Source organism: Lynx canadensis, chromosome F1 (genome assembly GCF_007474595.2).
Source record: "Lynx canadensis isolate LIC74 chromosome F1, mLynCan4.pri.v2, whole genome shotgun sequence".
NCBI classification, from domain to species: Eukaryota; Metazoa; Chordata; class Mammalia; order Carnivora; family Felidae; genus Lynx; species Lynx canadensis.
Window position 1 is genome coordinate 27,880,155 of NC_044319.2, and position 17,636 is coordinate 27,897,790.

Here is a 17,636-nt window from a genome sequence, read left to right on the forward strand (position 1 = left end):
AATAAATAAAAACTTTAAAAAGAACTCTATGGAGAACCATCTTTTAAAAAAAAGTACGATACATATAAAAGGCAGAAGCACCTTATCTCAAGTAAGCATGCAACTTAAAATAAATTACTTGATAGCAAACAAGGGATCCACACTTCAAAGTATCACCCAAATACTCATCTCATAAGAGAGGCGCAAGGCTCAAAGAAAACTAACAATAGCCAAGAAATTTTAAAGAATTATATTTACCATTTAACTTCCCCACTTACTGTACAGGCTAAGAATTCATAAAGAGGGGGAACAGGAAAAGAACACAAAAAGTAACTTTTAGGGGAAAGGAGCCATAAGAATACGTCTGTTTTAAGATCTCCCCACCTCCAGGTTCTTACAAGAAACTTCAACCATCAATTACATTTTCCCTCATGTGTATCTCTAGCGTCCTCTCTCCAAGATTGTTCCTATCAGCACTTATACTTAATCAAGTCTTCTTACTTAAAACAAACACAAAAGTCTCTCAACCCAGCACCCTCCTCTACTACTGCTCTTTTTCCTTTACAAACTTCTCATAAAAGTTAATTGAATACACTCACTCTTCAAGCAATTCCTGGGTGCTTCGCACCCTGCAATTCTCCCCAACAGCGCTCATTAAAATCACCAAAGATCTCTCAATCTGCTGCGCATTTTCAAATAAAAAGTCCTCATCATGCTTGGCCTCTTGGCAGCATTTATCACAGTTGACTACTCTCTTGAAACACTCATTTCCTTTGGCTTCCATATACCACACTCTGATTTTCCACTTCCTCTCTAGTTCTTTCTTAGTATCCTCTGCTAGCTAGCCCTTCTCTTTTAAATCTAGAGGTTCAAGAGGGTTTGAACATTGGCTCTTTTCTAACATTATACTCTGGGCAACGTCACCATGTCCAAGGCTTCAAATACCATGTACGTATATGCCAAAACTCTAGTCCCGATCTTATCTCTGCTATGCTAACCCATATATCCAACTGCTTATTCAGAAACCTCAAAGGCACATCAAACTCAACATTTCCAAAAGTCAACTCATGATTATTCCCAAAAACACGAGCTTTCCCTATCTCAGTCCAGATGCATAAGCCAGAAATATCCACAAGAGGTGATTAAAACTACATGACCTCTAAGGTCCTATTCTACTCTAAATTTATAATCTATACCACCAGTTCCAAATGTGGTCCAAGGATCTCTGAGGGTCTACCTATCAGGGGGAGTCTTTGAAATCAAAACTATTTCCATAATAATATTAAGATATTAATTCTCTTTTTCACTTTCATTCTCTTTTGAGTATATATAGTGCAGTCTTCCAAAGGCTACATGACATATGGTATCACAACAGGTTGAATGCAGAAGGAGATAGGAGAATCCAGATGTCTTCTATTAAGCTAGATATTAAAAAGATTTGAAAATGTCAAACAATGTTATTCTTTTCACTAAATGCTTTTGTGTTTTGTGTTTTGGAAAATACAGTTACTTTTAACTTAAAAATGTTATTTATTTTAATACAGGTTTATTGTTATTTTAAATAAATTAACAAATGTTTACAACTTCCATGTCATGCATGTTTTCCAACCAGAATGCTATGAAACTAGAAATCAACTGCAAGAAAAAATCTGGAAAAAACACAAATACATGGAAGTGAAATAACATGCTACTAAAAAATAAATGGGTGAACCAAGAAGTCAAAGAGGAAATCAAAAAATACAGAAACAAATGAAAATGAAAACACAACAGTCTAAAATTTTTGGAATGCAGCAAAAGCTGTTCTCAGAAGAAAGATTATAGCAATACAGGTCTGCTGCAAGAAGTTGAGAAAAATTTCAAATAAACAAGTAACCTGACATGTAAATGAGCTACAAAAAGAACAACAAACAAAACCCAAAATCAATAGAAAGAAGGAAATAAAAAAGAACAGACCAGAAGTAAATGAAATAGAAACTAAAACTAAAACTAAAACAACAACAATAACAACAACAACAACACAATGTAACATACCAATAAACCCAGGAGCTAGTTCTTTGAAAAGATCAACAAAACTGATAAACCTTTAGCCAGACTCATGAGAGAGAGAGAGTGACAGAGAAAGTGAGCGAGCAAATAAAATCACAAATGAAACAGGAGAAATGACAACCAACACCACAAAACTATAAAGGATTATGAGAGAACAGTATGAACAATTATACACTAACAAACTGGACAACCTAGAAGAAATAAATTCCTAGAACTGTATCACTTCCCAAAACTGAATCAGGAAGAACCAAAAAATTTGAATTTGATTACTAGCAATGAAACTGAATCAGTAATCAAACACTCTCAACAAACAAAAGTCCAGTACCAGATGGATTCACAGGAGAATTCTACCAGACATTTAAAGAAGAGTTAATAGAAAAAGAAGAGGAAGGAAAGCTTCCAAATACATTCTATGAAGCTAGCATTACTCTGATACCAAAACCAGATAAAGACATTACCAAAAAAAGAGAACTACAGGTCAATATTTCTGATGAACACAGATGCAAAAAGCCTCAACAAAATATTGGCAAACTGAATCCAACAATACATTAAAAAAATCATTCACCGTATCAAGTGGGATGCATTCCTGGGATGCAAATATGGTTTAATATTCACAAACTAATCAACGTGATACATCACATCAACAAAAGATAAAACCATATGATTTCAAGAGATGCAGAAAAAGCATTTGACAAAGTACAACATCCATTCATGATAAAAACCCTCAACAAAGTAAGTCTAGAACATACCTCAACATAATAAAGGCCATATAATAAAAAAAAAAAAAAAAAAAAAACACAGCTAACATCATACTCAATGGTGAAAAACCAAAAGCTCTTCCTTTAAGATCAGTAACAAAACAAGGAGGTCCACTCTCACCCCTTTTATTCCACAAAGTACTGGAAGTCCAAGCCATAACAGTCATACGAGAAAAAGAAATAAAAGGCACACAAATTGGTGAGGAAAAAGTAAAACTTTCACTATTTGCAGATCACATGATGTTATATATAAAAAATCCCAAAGACCACCAAAAAATGACTACAACTGATAAATGAATTCAGTAATGTGTCACAAGACACAAAGACACAAGACACAAAATCAATGTGCAGAAATCTGTTGCACCTATGCACTAATAATGAAGCAGCAGAAGGATACATTAAGAAAACAATTCCAGGGGCGCCTGGGTGGTGCAGTCGGTTAAGCGTCCGACTTCAGCCAGGTCACGATCTCGCGGTCGGTGAGTTCGAGCCCGGCGTCGGGCTCTGGGCTGATGGCTCAGAGCCTGGAGCCTGTTTCCGATTCTGTGTCTCCCTCTCTCTCTGCCCCTCCCCCGTTCATGCTCTGTCTCTCTCTGTCCCAAAAATAAATAAACGTTGAAAAAAAAAAATTTTAAAAAAAAGAAAACAATTCCATTTACAATTGCACCAAATATAATAAAATACCTAGGAATAAACTTAACCAAGGAGGTGAAAGATCTGTCTTCTAAAAACCATAAAACACTGATGAAAGAGATTGAAGATGACACAAATAGAAAGATATTCCATGCTCACAGATTGGAAGAACAAATATTGTTACAATGTCCGTACTACCCAAAGCAATCTACAGATTTAATGCAATCCCTATCGAAATACCAAGAACATTTTTCACAGAACCAGAACCAAAAAACCCAAATAGCCAAAACAATCTTGAAAAAAAAGAACAAAACAGAACAGAGGTATCACAATCCCAGATTTCTAGATATACTAGCGAGCTGTAGTAATCAAAACAGCATGGGAATAGCACAAAAACCAACATATAGATCAATAGAACAAAATAGAAAACCTAGATCCAAACCCACAATTACATGGTCAATTAATCTTCAACAAAGAAGAATGGTAAAAGACAGTCTCTTCAAAAACTGGTACTGGGAAAATTGGACAGCTACATGCAAAAAAATAAAATTGAACCTCTCTTACAACATACACAAAAATAAAAACTCAAAATGGATTAAAGACTTAAATGTGAGACCTGAACCATAAAATCATACAAGACAGCACAAGCAGTAATGTCTCTGACATCAACTGAAGCAACATTTTACTAGATACGTCTTCTGAGGCAAGAGAAACAAAAGCAAAAATAAACTATTGGCAGCTAAGGAAATGACCATCAAAACTAAAAGATAAACTACTAAATGGGAGAAGATATTGCAAATGACATATCCAATAAAGGGTTAGTATCCAAAATATAGAAAGAACTTCTACAACTCAGCACATACACAAAAACAAATAATCAATTAAAAAATGGGCAGAAGACATGAATCAGACATTTCTCCAAAGAAGTCTCACATATGGCCAACAGACACATGAAAAGATGCTCAACATGACTCATCATCAGGAGAATGCAAAACAAAACAATGAGATGTCACCTCACACCATCAGAATGGTTAAAATCAAAAACATAAGAAACAAGTATTGGCACGGATGTGAAGAAAAAAGAACCCTTGTTGTACTGTTGGTGGGAAAGCAAACTGGTACAGCCACTGTGGAAAACAGTAGGGAGGTTCTTCCAAACATTAAAAATAGAACGACCATATGATCCAGTAATTCTACGACTGGTTATTTACCGAAAGAATACGAAAACACTAATCTGAAAAGATACAGGCACTCTGATGTTTACTGCAGTATTATGTACAATAGCCAAATTATGGAAGCAGCCCAAGTGTCCACTGATAGATGAATGGATAAAGAAGAGGTGGTATGTGTGTGTGTGTGTGTATGTGTATATGTACATATATATATTTATGTATATACAATAGAATATTACTCAGCCATAAAAAAGAATGAAATCTTGTCATTTGCAACAACATGAATGGATCTACAGAGTAGAATGCTAAGTGAAATAAATCATAGAAAGACAAATACCATTAGATTTCACTCACATGTAGAATTTAAGAAACTAAACAAACAGAGAAAAAGAGACCCTCAACTATAGAGAACAAAAAGATGGATGGGTGAAATAGGTGACGGGGATTAAGAGTACACTTACCATGAGGAACACTGAGTAATGCACAGAACTGCTGAATCACTCACTATATTGTACACCTGATAGTAATGTAACACTGTATGTTAACTATACTGGAATTAATTTTTTTTTAAGGGGCGCCTAGGTGGCTCAGTCAGTTAAGCCTCCGACTTAGGCTCAGGTCATGATCTCACGCTTCGTGGGTTCAAGCCCCGTGTCTGGCTCTGTGCTGACAGCTCGGAGCCTGGAGCCTGCTTTGGATTCTGTGTCTCCCTCTCTCTCCACCCCTCCCCTGCTTGCACTCTGTCTTTCTCTCTCTCTCTCTCGCTCTCAAAAATAAATAAACGTTAAAATGTTTTAAACTAATATATATATTTAAATCTTCTAATACAGTAAATATCAATAGACGTAGCCCACATAAACAAGAGCTCTTTAAGTTTTTAAAAACTCATGAAGTGCTCGACACCAAAAAGTTTGAGAAATGCTAATCTGTACTTACGGTATATACACAAATAAGATACAAGATGATATTTTTAAATGGCCAATTCTCAAGTATCCTCTAGAAGCAAATGACAGGGCTATCATTCAGTCACATAGATTTGGTTCCATTATTCACTGGGCTCCCACTATGTGCCTGGCACTAGGGATAAAATGAAATTATATTGTTTTGGCTCTCACAGAGAATATTTTCCATACCTTTGCTACATTTCAGTTCTCTCAGTTCTCTCATCTCTATCAGATCCTATGTAACAATCATGGCTGCCTGAAAGAATGAGAAAAAACAAGCCTGCAATAGTCATACTATCTAGTCTAAATATAAAATGGACAAATTTAGTAGGGACCAGGCTAGAAAAAAAGGAGAAAACCTTCCAGCTCTAGGTCAGACCCATTACACTGTTCCAAGTAAACTTCCAGAATAACCAACACCCCCATAATATAGTATAACACACAAATACAAGTGACCTGCGGATTCAGCCTCAACTCTTTTCACGTTTAAAATACAAAACTCGGGGTGCCTGGGTGGCTCAGTCGGTTGAGCAGCCAACTTCAGTTCAGGTCATGATCTCACTGTTGGTGAGTTCGAGCCCCATGTTGGGCTCTGTGCTGACAGCTCAGAGCCTGGAGCCTGCTGTGGATTCTGTGTCTCTGGCTCTCTGCCCCTTCCCCATTCATTCTCATTCTCTCTCTCTCAAAAAAAAAATAAATAAACATTAAGAAAATATATAAATAAATAAAATTTTAAAACCCCAACAACTACTTTTACAAATATAAGGCAGATCTGTCATCTATGAAATCCAGAAGGAACTATGTAATATTTGGTACCAGTTTGGCCCCTGGAATATGAGGCAGGGTGAGGATCTCAAAGAACATAATGTCTCCCACTGATAAGAAATGAAGAGCTAAACTAGAGCTTGACTAGAGGTGGTCCTAATCTTTCACTTAAGGAGAACTGAAGACAACGAGTAAGACTGGGAATAATGAGAAAAAAAAAAAAAAAAAAAAGCCCTAGGAATGGGAACTTAAGCTTTGCTTACCCACCATCTGGTTATCCTGAATACTTATTCTTCCAAATTAATTTCAAGGAATACATCCCTATAAAAGTGTTTTCTAGCTTTCGAGTCAGGATTATTTTTTGGCCTAAGTATGAAATTTTCATGACAAAACCTTCCCTGATACCTAAGAAATTGCTAAACCTGGTTAACTCTGAGTGAGGATCAAGGAGAAAAAGCAGATTTTTCTATGAATATGTTTTTGAATTTTGTTAAAGCAGAGGCACGTGTCACTTTTTGAGGAAGGAAAAAAAAAGAAAAAACAAACAATTTTGAAAAGTTTCCTTCCATATTCAATAACTTACTAATTTAAGCTAAGGCTGTAAAGGAAAGAAAGACAACTACTTTTTCTTTCATTGGAAGCGTTTATTGACTCCTTAAGGCAGTGTAGTTGCTCCCACTTTGTGGATCCACAGTACTTTACCATTCCTCTTACCGCCTTGTGCTATTATTTACATATCTGTCGCTTACATGGAACTGTGAAGATGTTTTAGTCCCCTATATATCCCTAGTCCATGCAGAGTACACACTAGGTGCTCCAGACCTACTTGCTGACTGATGGATGCTCCCATCGATAAGTCTCAGGATCCAATTCTTACATGCAAACAGGCAAAAAAAAATACAGGAGCCTCATGCAATATGAAGAGGTTAACCATTCCTAAGCAGGTAATTTATTTTGACAACATGTAAAATAACTAACTAAATAATAGTTACATGCATACATATATGCATTTATAATTCCAAACAAGCCTGGAACTACAGAGAAATTCTTTAATAAAATACTGTTATAGGGGCACCTGGGTGGCTCAGTTGGTTAAGCATCCAACTCTTAATTTCAGCTCAGGTCATGATCTCAGTGTGTGGGTTCGAGCCCCACACTGGGCTCTGCACTGATGGTGTGGAGCCTGCTTGGGATTCTCTCTCTCTTTCTCTCTGTTCCTCCCCCACTTGGGTTCTCTCTCTCTCTCAAAATAAATAAATTTAAAAAAAAATAATTCACAATACACAAATGTAGCATCTATACAAATTTTCAGAGATGCATCAATTGAATAAGTGTAGTCCGATTTCATTTATAACCAATCAGAAAAAAAAGCACATTAAAGCTAGAAATTAGAGGTCATCCAGCCTCATGCTCTTCAAATTTGTAGTTAACAACCCATTAGTAGGTCAAAAAAAAAAAAAAAAATCTGATAGATTGGAGCTAGCATCTTTTAATAAAATCAAACAGGACTGAATTAAAAATAACAGGTGTGTTAAAAGTAGTAGGATATTATTTAGTGGAACTTACAATTCATTTATATTTATACATATATGTAAATTATATCCCTATGAAAAAATAAATTTCTTATTGTAAGTGTCCTAGTCAAAAGAGTTTGAGAGGTTCCCAAGCTTTTTCATTTCACAGAACTCTCAGTGTCTCAGTAATTTTTTCAAGGTTCCTCCTCGGCACCAAAAAATGCCTTCTATTTCCATTTATTAGATCCATACAATCTATTAAGTATTTATGTCCTAACAACTTAGTAGCAGTTTGAAAAATACATATAAATTGAAAGAAATATTTTATTACTAAATAACCACAGTTGCTTATTAATGGAATGAATGCACCTACTACACACAACTTCTCAAACCTTGAAAACACTTTGGACACTGCCACTTTCATTTGCCGTTCATATGGATTTTTGCACAGTACTTTTTTTTTATCACAGTAGCCCTCAAACCTAGTTTTTTGAAGACTTCCTGTCATCAAAAGGAATACAGCACAATGTCACAGACACTACCTGAAACTAATAGTTTGAGCAGTGTCCCACAGATGTCAAATATCACACAGATACCCCACAGCTGTGAAATATTACCGTGTTTCCCTCAAAAATTTTTAAATATTCCACAGTGCCTGTGTGAGCTCACTATAGTGCTCAAAGGTACCTGACAGCAGAGTTTGGGAATCCTGGGTTTAAGAAACAATTGATCTAGCCTGTATGCTTACTTTGCAAATTAAGAAATGACACTTAAGGTCACAAAGCTAGTAGAAAATAAGAACACTTAAGGGTTAACTGCATCAACAAAAGTTTTGAAACAGAATCTAATCATGTGATAGCATGTTGATGAAACCTACAGATCTCTGAAAAACAACTAAATTCAAAAATACATTTAGGGGCGCCTAGGTGGCTCAGTCCGTTGGGTGTCTGACTTCGGCTCAGGTCATGATCTCACTGTTCCAGAGTTTGAACCCCACTTTGGGCTCTGTGCTGACAGCTCAGAGCCTGGAGCCTTTTTCAGATTCTATGTCTCCCTCTCTGTCTCTGCTCCGCCCCCGCTCGTGCTCGGTCTCTCTTAAAAAATAAATAAACATTAAAAAAAATTTTTTTCAAAAATACATTTATATGATTGTATAATAAAAGGAAATTGTTTTGATATTTTTTAGAAAAAAAGCTTCAAAAATTATAAAAGTGGAAGTTATAATAAACAGTACAAAAGTGTCTAAAGTAAAAAAAGGAAAGTCATCCACTCCCTCAGGGGTAACATAGCTGATAGTTTAACATATATCCTCACAGACCCTTTCCTACGGACATACAAAATCATAACAAAATCAAACTACATTTCTTTGTCCGTGTTTGTTTTTTCAAAACTGAATCATATTCTACAGTGTAATGCAACTTTTTTCTTTCACTCAGGATTACATCATGAACATTCTTCCATGTCAGGACATAATAGTAATTGCAAACACTCAAACATTTATGTGGTGTTTACTGTGCTTGCTTGAGGCTTAAATAGTAACTCATTTAATTCACACAACAGCCCTGTCAGGTGAGAAACTATAATTATATCCAGTTTACAGATGAGTTTAAGTAATTTGCTAATGGCTGCGTCTAATAAATGATGCATTTGGGATTTGAACCCAGAAAGTTAGTTGCATGGTCCTTGCACTCAATGATACACTCAGCTGCTTCTCATGAAGTAAATCTAGCTTTCCCTCAACCTGTTAACAAGTGCATAGCACTTCACAGCATAAGTACACTAGAATTTTAACTATTCCTCTACATTTAGGACTATTCCTGACATTTTTTAATTTTTTAATACTATTGGCATTTACTTGCAATAATGTTAAAATGAACTCCCTATAGATTTACTCTTATGCTTTTGTGTTAAAATTTCTGTAAGATAAACTCCCTAAAAATGAAGTATCTCTATCAAATATGCGCACTTTTAATTTTGATTGATAATACCAAATTTCCTTCCAGAACACTGTCCTACTTGTACCAACTTATAGTCCCAATGACAGAGGGGAGGGTTGAGGTTCATTTTTAAGTCAACAAATATTTTTGATTCATGGAGAGGTCTATTTTGAGTTTTTCACTCTGACGCAGAATGAACAGACTGCCAGGTTGTTCACAATCATCCTCTAATTTGATAATTATCTGACTTTAAAGAGGTGTAGACTGTATAGTGAATTCTTCATCCAGTTATGAAACCACCTATGGGTGAGATATTTCCCCTATACGATACTGTTCACTTATGTATAAAACGTGGGAATTGGACTACCTGGCCTTTCAGATTTAAAACTCTCAATGTTGTAATTAAGAAGTGACTTCAAGTTATTAAAAGCCTATAATTATAGTACTAATTAGGCCAGGGCCTTAAACCTTCTATTTTCTTTAAATTATAATAACTATTGCCAGAAGACCTAGGCAAATCATTAAAATAGCCAATAAAGTTTTCAGGATCCACCTGTGGCTTATTCTCAGTGGTTTTTTAATCCCAGGCTGTAATTCCCTGCAACCTAGCAAACTTGAACATATCTCTAGAGTATATTTCTAATAAGAGTTGATATGTGCCTAGGAACATGAACCAGTGTTGTGTTTTTTTAAATATTATGCCAAGACCACTCTTAAGTCAATTTATTCAACTAATATTTATTGACTGGTTTACTATGTACTAAGCACCGGGTGCACAATAGTTAACAGAGTAACTCTGCCATCATGGAACTTACAGACTAGACAAGAAAGGCAAATAACAAACCAAAATAACCACTAGTAAATGTAAAGTTACACTTCTGATAACAATAAACAAAAAGCTATTAGTGCAGAAGAAGGAAAAAAAAACCCACTATGCAATCTTTTGATTATTTGTGGGGTTTTTTTTTGGACTATTTGCAACACTAGAAATTGTTTGACATGAGAAGAAAATGTCAATAAAGAAATTATTTCACAACCTCTCCTGCACTGCAAAAACTAGCAATCACAAGTGTAGATGACAAGTTAACTTTTTAAATCACCAGTACTAGAATAAAGTCACCAAGATGTCACTGGTTTTCAGTTATGCTACTATGTGGCCCAAATATTGGTTTATCATAACCAAGACTATAAATGCTTTGAATTTCAAAGACGACATAACTATGAGTATCCAAACAAAATGAAAGATGACAAATCAACTACAATTTCTTAGGAGTACTGTTCAAGCAAAAAGTACATACAGCGGTAAAGCCATTCATTATAATAATTCATCACTTGTTCATAATTAACAAAATTATTGAAAATACTATTTTTAAAGAACAACAATCATTAAGCATTAAGGAGTTAGTGGTATGTCAAAAGGAACAAAAACAGATTTTTTTTTAGATTTTATAAAACCAAGTCCCAGAGTATCTATATTAATATCCAATTTTAAAATAAAACTAATTCTACAATGTTAACTAGACTTGTGATCATTTCACAATACAAACATATGAATCATTATGTTGTACACCTGAAACTAATATAATGTTGTGTCAATTATACCTCAATAAAAACAAAAAACACTTGTTCAGGAATAAGAGCATCATTCATCACACTTCCTTGTGTCAATTTCCACAACTGCAAAACAAAAATATTTGCCAAACCTACCTCACATTGCTACGAAGATTAAATAAAATAATGTATGTGGTGATACACTGAAAAACGATGTCAGTTATTTTAAACAGTTGCTTCTTTTTTGCCGCCACTATAACACAGCAATTTAAAAAATAACAAAATTGGTTAGATAAGGACTCCATCTCCTTTCGTCTGTCCATAAGTATTTTAAAAGGGGCAAAAAACTGGCAATCAAAAAAAAGCACTAAGAAAAAATTCAAAACTTCATAATTCCTAAATTGATTACCCCCACAGGAGGCTGGTTGTTTAAGTAGTAACACTCTTACATAACAATATATCTCAGAGAATCAGGGAAATTGTCTCACATATGTATGAAATTGTTTACTGACTAGATGTCACCATCATCACAAACACAAGTCCTGCTACTATGAAAAAATGAGATACATGTATTTATCCACACATACAATGTATTTTAGCTTGATGTTTATTTTCTGATTAAAGCATCTTCAATGCAATGACGCTCCAATGGTTCAGATTTATTTTATTACACTGAATGGAGTTGGTCAATTTAGCACACCAAAACTAATTTCATGTTACACACCCATGGGTTTGAAGCAACTTCTACCATGGGTCTAAAACCAAAATCTCATGTTACTGGCAGCACACGGCCTTGTTTAAAAACTGTGTTTTAAACCAAAAAATTTTTAAAGTGGAGAGCAGCTCTCAGTATTTTATCATTGCTTCTACAAACCGTTTCAGGCTGTTGCTAGGTCCGCCTAACATAGCCTTTCCTTTAAAACCTTTAAATGCAAGAGGAGGAGGTATCGTTAACATGGCAACATAACCATTAACGACTTTTCCAAATTCAAAACAAGGATCGCCATCAAAACAAAAATATCAAACAATCAGGCGGAGTGCATGGATACTGATTACTACTCCTGACAACCTGTCCTATATGAAGGATCTTTTTCTTTTATGAAAGACTTGCTACTACACTAAAACCACATTAAAATTTTATACCTATGGGCAACTTCCTATCTGAAAACTAAAAATCCAGCGAAATTCCAAACCGTATTTGGGACATCAGTTAAGTATTGTTTACCATGTTGGGTTACATTTAAAAAGAGGGCGGGGAAAAATACTGACAACTTTGAAAGCGTAAAGCTTTTTAAATCTCCCACTAAATCATTTGTGAATAAATCGGTAGACTACATTCAGCAGCTGCTAGACTGGAGCAGAAGATCAAAGTTTTCCCTATACTTGAGAATGCTTATCCCCACCAAAAAGGAACAGAAACCAGTCATCCTTGCCACTGGAGCCAGTTGCCCGGAATTTCCTAAAATATGCCTGATCTGCAAGCGAAGGAGGAGCACTTCTCCGGAGACCAAAGGCGAGAGGTATCTTACATCTTTTGCAGACGAGAGCAGGGGCGGGAGCAGGGAGAGCACTAGCAGGTAAGGAAGGAAATCCGTCTTCGGCAGGCACCGGTGGGACCTGAAATCCAGGTCTCAGGATGGCCCTCCCCGCAAAGGCTCAGGACACGGGGAGGTTCCCCGAGGGGGACGCCAGGCTGGGCCAGGACTCCCGGCGCCCCGCCCCGCCTCTCTCGCCGCCACCGGGGACCCGGGACCGCGGACAGAGGCAGCAGAAGCTAAGCGAGCGTCCGCGGTCCCAGCCACGTCCTCCCGCGGCTCACCTGAGAGTGTCGCCTCCGCCCTCGGCTCCCACGGTGCATCCCGCGGGGCCTGGCGGAGGGTGCAGTGATGCCGCCCCGACCGGCCCCAGGGCTGCCGGGCCTGGCCTCCCCGCTCCGGGGACGCACCGGGTGCCCGCCTCGCACCGGCTCCCGGGATCCGCCGGGCTGCAGAGAAGGAAGGAGAGGCAGAAAGGCTGCCTCCCCTCCCCCACAGCAAGCCTCCCCCTGAGCTGCGGCTCTCTGCAGTTCCCTCTGGCGCAGGTCCGGCCCCGCTCCCCCGCCCGGGAGTCACTTCGGCCGCGGCGGCCCAGTCGCCATTACAGCCCAACAACTGACACGGAGGAGGAGCGGCGCCGGCGGCAGTGGCAGTGGCGGTCGCGCGAGGCAGGGCGGGAGCAGTAGGGGCCCAGGCAAACCTCGCGAGAACTGTCCCGACACGGTTCTACAGGAATACAACCTTCGGTTCGGGCCATGTTGAGTGTGGCCGAAAGGTGCGGGAGAGAGAACGAAGAAATGACACTCGAGAGCGCCATGTTTAGTGTGGCGAGTTTGTGCCTTGCAGGACTCGGGAGGAGCCAAAGTAGATCCGCAGCGGAGACCTCTCTCCACCCCCACCCCCCACCCTCCTTCCTCGGACGCTAATTGGGCCTTTTGGCTGCGCATTTCACCCCGGGCCAAAAAAACAAGCTGGGGGTTTGACCAGGGTGCGCTCAGAAGTCGAAATTACAGCTTCTCAGAGTTTACGATGTTTCACCAATTGTCGTCCAAGTAAATCTTCTTTACCCCAATCAGTTTCAGAGCAATTGCAGCGCTGCGGCTGCTGCAGTTACCCACTGCTGTCACTGGCCGTTTTGTTCGCGAGGGTTAACGATTGTGTTCAGCATGCAGTCTGTCCAATGGCTGGAGACTCCAGAGCAAGGAAAACGGAGTTTCCTCCCGTTTAGGTATAGGTATTGGTAGAACTGTGCTTTGAGAGACTTTGTGTGATCAACATATCTTCTAATATCTTTATCCTCTTTCCCCAGTCTCCGAATGGTGAATTCTAATGTGTGTCAGGACTTAGCTTAAATGACATGTCTTCTGCAAATAATGCCACCTTCCGCTAGGTGCTCACTTCGCACAAGCTCTCTGCCCATCACTTTCCTGCACCTTCTGAACTCCCACAACTGTTTACCCAGAGACTATTTCTCATCTTTAAGTATCTTGAAGACGCTTGTCTCTCTGTACCCCAGTAGGGCCTAGCTCATTTTAGGTGCTGGATAACTGCTAACTGCTAGGTGTAACTAGGACATTTTAGGTGCTGGGTAACTGCTTATTGGGTAGACCTCATCAGTAAAAGCAGAAGGCAGTAACCGCTCCTTCTCTGTAGGGCTTTTAACTGTGCCTGAATAGGACGTATGTGGATGTGCAAAAATGGTCCTGCACATATGTAAAATCTGTACTGTGTCTCCAGGAGGCTGTACCGGAGGGAAGAACAGGAAATGTGGGTATCCCAGTGGTGCCAGGGGTAGTGAGAAAACAACATAAGGACAAAGTTATTTTCCTCATCCTTTCTGTGTAAAGCAGTGGGATAGGTGTTTTTCATATGTTATTTTCCTGAATTTATACAACCACCTTATTAAATATTATACTCACGTTTTTAAAAAGAGGAAATGGGAAGGGGGAGCCTGACTGGCTCAGTGGGTGGAGCGTGGGGCTCTTTATCTCGAGGTTGTGAGTTGGAACCTCACTTTAGATGTAGAGATTACTTAAAAATAAAATCTTTAAAAGTGGAAATGCGTTTTGGGGCGCCTGGGTGGCGCAGTCGGTTAAGCGTCCGACTTCAGCCAGGTCACGATCTCACGGTCTGTGAGTTCGAGCCCCGCGTCAGGCTCTGGGCTGACGGCTCGGAGCCTGGAGCCTGTTTCCGATTCTGTGTCTCCCTCTCTCTCTGCCCCTCCCCCGTTCATGCTCTGTCTCTCTCTGTCCCAAAAATAAATAAACGTTGAAAAAAAAAATTAAAAAAAAAAAAAAGTGGAAATGCGTTGTGAAAAGTTAAGTAATTTGCCCAATATTATGCCATCAGTAAAAAGCAAATGTAAGATTTGAGGTCTCCCTTACTCTAAAGCCTATTTATACTTCTCCACCCCCATGCTGCCTCCTGGGTAACAGAGAAAACACCAAAAGTTTCTGTCACTGTGTGGGGAGCAGTGTTATCCTCATATCAGCCTATGCACAGTTTCCATCTCTCATACTGCACGCTGACCCCTGCCTCTCCTTCACCTCCCAAATACCTCAAACACACCAACCTCTCTTCTTTTTGACATGCCATAGCTCTTATTATTTATACCCTACAGATTGGCTCTTGCAGCATTTTACCATATTTGACTATAATGAACATGAAATTGCAATTGTTGCGTGAGGTCCTGAGACAAACTGATAGCAGCAAGTAAATTATGAGACAGGCGTCCAAGAAGCACATTTTCAAAGGAGTAATATGATACCAGTAATGCAATTCTTGGGCCCCTCTCTCAAGACCCTTCAACCCGGTCAGTGATATGAAAGGATTGAGAGAGGCTTCTGGGTGGCTCAGTAAGTTGAGCGTCCAACTTCTGCTCAGGTCATGATCTTACAGCTCATGAGTTCAAGCCCCGAATATGGCTCTCTGCTATCGACACAGAGCCCGCTTCGTATCCTCTGTCCCCCCACCTCTCCCACCCCTCCCCAGCTCATACTCTCTCTCTCTTTCCCAAAATAAATAAATCAACTTAAAGAGAAAAAGGATTAAGGGATTGTAGATTTACAGGATTTGAGAGGAAGATTTTTGGAGAGAATAGGCGGAGAGGTACAGAGGTGGCTTCTTCCTTTCCTCAAGCTAGAGAGAAGGGCTTTGAGGAGACAACATGGAAAGCTTGATGTGTGCACCAGAATCTGGAAGCCAGAGTAGCCTGAGGCTGGATTCAGCCTTGAAAAGGTACAGCAGCCTCAGCAGTCAGGTAGAGAATGGTGCCTGCCCAGGTTGAGTGTTCCTGCTCCAAAAGAGGAGTCAGAGATAACTGAACCTGAAGTCAGAACCCACGTAAATAGTATTCTACTATTCGAGTTAAGGAAAGGTGGAGAGAAATATAATACTTGCTTGTACATGTATAAATTATCTCTACATGGATACAGAGGACACTGCTATCACTGGCTGTCTGTGTGGAAGGAAACGGATGACTAAGAGTAAGAGGGAGATTTATCAGTTGTACTCTTTTGTACTTTAACAATTTTGAATCATGTCACTATACTAACCATTTAAAAATAAGTATTTTAGGGGCGCCTGGGTGGCTCAGTCGGTTGAGCGTCCGACTCTGGCTCAGGTCATGATCTCACAGTTTGTGAGTTCGAGCCCCGCGTCGGGCTCTGCTGACAGCTCGGAGCCTGGAGCCTGCTTAGATTCTGTGTCTCCCTCTCCCTCTGCCTCTCCCCCACTCGTTCTCTGTCTCTTTCTGTCTCTCAAAAAATAAATAAAGGTTAAAAAAAATAAGTATTTTAAAATAGAGATTAGGTATTTTCCTTAAAAAAAAAAAAAAGAAATTAAAATTGAAGGAATCCTCCTGAAAGGGTGGCCTGCCAGGGTGAGTGGAACCCAGAGAAAGACAAGAATTTGGCAGGGGGCAGAAGATGAGGGGACATTGGGAGTGGCCAGCTGAAGGAGAGTCACAGGCATCAATAACATTCCGCAGGTAAGAATAGAATGGTCAAAAATGGGGGAAAAGAGGAGGAGATTCAATTTCTTTTAAATGTTTATTTTGAGACAGAGAGAGAGAGAGAGAGAGAGAGAGAGAGCGCTCAATGGGGGGAGGGACAGAGAGAGAGAGAGGCAGACACAGAATCAGAAGCAAGCTCCAGACTCTGAGCTGTTAGCACAGAACCCGACCAGGGGTTTGAAATACCAAACCGTGAAATCATGACCTGGGCTGAAGTCAGACCCTTAACCCACTGAGCCACCCAGGTGACCCTGTAGCAAAATATTTTTAAATGCCAAAGAATAAGAAAGAGTACATTCAGAAATGTGATTACCTCTGAGGGAGCAGAAGGGGAAGTTATATGTAGTCCAGATGAACTCAAGAAGCTTCGATGGTGTTGGTGGTAATGTTTTATTTCTCAAGCTAGGTGTGGGTGTTTGTATTGTTATTCTTCATAGTTTTTGTATTTCCAAAATATTAAATAATATATTTTAAACATAAAAATAAATGAGAATTTTAAAATACATGTAGGGAATAGGAGGAAGAACACCCCAGAGAGAAAAGTAAAAGAACACAAGAATGTAATTTCGAACAGTAGAAATGATATCTTACTGATTTGGGGTTCAAGAAACTTTTGAACTTTGTAGCACTGAACAGAAAAGTACACTCTTTTTATCAGAGTTTAAGCCAAGACAAGAGTGTATATCCAAGAAAAAGCTGCAGCAACTTCCTTGGAGGTAAATTAGCCACAGTTCACATAAAGGGCAACCACCACCAAGGGGAAGTTTGTGCAGAATCAACTCCAACCTGT

General features: G+C 39.0%; 1 protein-coding gene across 3 annotated transcripts in view; it reads right to left on the minus strand.

The window, feature by feature from the left end:
• CEP350 (centrosomal protein 350) overlaps positions 1 to 13,460 on the minus strand; it is a 158,462-nt gene extending 145,002 nt beyond the window's left edge. For all 3 annotated transcript variants that reach the window (XM_030303179.1, XM_030303180.1, XM_030303178.1), the window contains exon 1: positions 13,119 to 13,460. The gene's annotated coding sequence lies outside the window, so the exon portion shown is untranslated. The remainder of the gene's footprint in view (positions 1 to 13,118) is intronic.
• Between the last annotated feature and the right edge of the window lie 4,176 nt (positions 13,461 to 17,636).